Source organism: Penaeus chinensis, chromosome 38, assembly GCF_019202785.1.
Source record: "Penaeus chinensis breed Huanghai No. 1 chromosome 38, ASM1920278v2, whole genome shotgun sequence".
NCBI lineage: Eukaryota > Metazoa > Arthropoda > Malacostraca > Decapoda > Penaeidae > Penaeus > Penaeus chinensis.
In genome coordinates this window covers 8292827-8295326 of record NC_061856.1, presented here as the reverse complement: position 1 = coordinate 8295326, position 2500 = coordinate 8292827, and positions in this window count along the sequence as shown.

The following is a 2500-nucleotide window of genomic DNA, read 5'->3' as shown; positions in this document are numbered from 1 at the left end:
TTTGGACTAATCAAATCGAGCTGGATTTGGTCGGAATCGGGAAAGGGGAGAGATCTTCAACACACTTTTAAGTACCAAGGATCATATGCAATATATACAGATGGTTCGAAATCTGAAAATGGTGTGGGCTTTGCAGCAGTGAGCAGAAGGTAGACTGCATCTGGCAGTCTTTCTCGATCAGCCTCGATTTTCACTGCAGAGTTACATGCCATCCTTCCAGCAGTCAATATGATTAGAGATCTTACAAACCATTCTGTTGTAAGATATTGTGACTCTCTTAGTGCCTTGCAAGCAATCAAGAGCTTAAACTCATCACATCCAGTGGTGAGGGAGGTTCAAGATTGGCTTGCACTGATGTCAGCAAAAAAGATTGTGTTTGGTGTCAGGACATGTTGGTATCAGTGGGAATGAGCAAGCTGATCGGAAGGCCAAGGCAGCTGCCGCTCAGCCCTGGAATGCTTGTTTTCCTCTCACACACTGACTTGAAACCCAGCATCAGGAATTGACTTCGTGATAAATGGAGGGAACAATGGAGGCATACCTCTAGAAATAAACTGCGAGAGATTAGAGATGACCTTGTCAGTTGGATGACCGGCATCCATCCCAACCAACAAGTAGAAGTTGTATCAACAAGGCTGAGAATCGGGCACACAAGACTGACTCATGGGCCGATGATGGCTAAAAGTGAAGCACGCTGTGAGGAATGCCAAGAGCCATTAATGGTCGCACATGTGGTGGTAAGATGTGCAACATTCTCAGACCAAAGACAAAGGTACTTTTCTCCCCCCTATACACTGAAAAATGTATTGGGGGTTGGATTGTGACACAGGTCTTATTAGTTTCCTTAAAGAAACTAATATTTTCAATAAAATTTAATTATGCATAATGTTTATGCAATACTTTGTATACATTTAGAGCATAACATTTATGCTTTGATTTTTTATATAATATTTATTGTTATTTATGATATTTATTGATATATATTTAACGTTTTAAATGTTATAATATTTCAATCTAACTAGGTGTTCGCCGCTAATGACCTTAGCTGTTGACCCGGCAGATAATTTTAAATAATCAATCCCAGGGAGGATTAACTACTTCAACACATTCATTCCGAAGTGTTCTCTACTTCATCCAACTTCTGTATTCCATAATCAGACCATGCAAGAGAGGTTAGTCAGTTACTCTTGTCTGGATTCCTGAAGCTGATATTGCCTACGGCGGTGCTAAGCAAGCCCTCAGTGCAGTAACTACAGTCATCACTGAAGCCTCCAACACTGGCACTGGAGCTGTTCTGCAGCAAAATGTGGAAGGTGCATGGAAATCTTTAGCCTTCTCAAAGAAACTAAATAATGCTGAACAGAACATTTAATCAAGAACTTTTAGGTACTTATAAGCTGATCAAATGGTTTTGACATTTAGTAGAGAGCAAGAAGTTCCACATTTTCACCGACCACAAGCCACTCTCTACTATCTTCAACACCAACAAGTCTACCTACACTCCTCGACAACTTCGTCATATTGACTACATTTTGCAAATTACTACAGACATCCGGTACATCAAAGGTCAAGATAATACTCCAGCTGTCCTGTCTTACAACATCTCTGCTGTTGATTCTTCCCTCATCAATTATGCAGCAATTGCCGCAGACCAAGCCAATGATGCTGAGCTGCAGCAACTGAAAGATAACCCTGCATTTCAACTGAAGAGGATTAAAGTTCATGGAACAGATGTAGACCTGCATACTGATGTTTCTCCAGATACCTTTCGTCAATGTCTACCTCAAAAATTATCGACTTGCCATCTTCAAGCAACTCCATAACATCTCCCAACCTAGTGTGCGTGCATCACAGCATCTTCTGACCTCGATATTCATCTGGACTGGCATCAACAAAGATGTAAGAAACTGGAGACATTCTTGCTTTAAGTGTCAAACTTCCAAGGTAACTCGCCATACAGTTTCTCCTTCTATACCCTTCAAACCGGTTACCTCTATGTTCATGTTGATCTTGTTGGTCCTCTGCCCTACTCCACTGGATACGGATATATCTTCACCTGCGTCGACAGATTCACTAAATGGCTGGAGGCAATTCCTCTTGTTAACATTCATGCTGATACTGTAGTATGAGCCTTTATTGCTGATTGGGTATCAAGATTTGGAGTACCAACCAATTTAACATCAGACAGGGAAGTCAGTTTGAGTTACGACTTTGCAGCAAACTTATGACTTTGTTTGGAATTCGACGTAATTGCACTTCCAATTACCATCCTCAGGCAAATGGTCTCATTGAACGATTTCATTGTCAGCTGAAATCATCACTCATCGCTCATCAACATGAAGACTGGACTACTTCTCTCCCTCTTGTGCTTTTAGGCATCAGGAGCTCACTCAAATCAAACCTTGGCTCCACTTCTGCTGAGCTTTTATATGGAACAGTCCGGCTACTTGGTGAATTACTCTTACCAATCCTACTCACGATTATGCAGACAAGCTCAGGG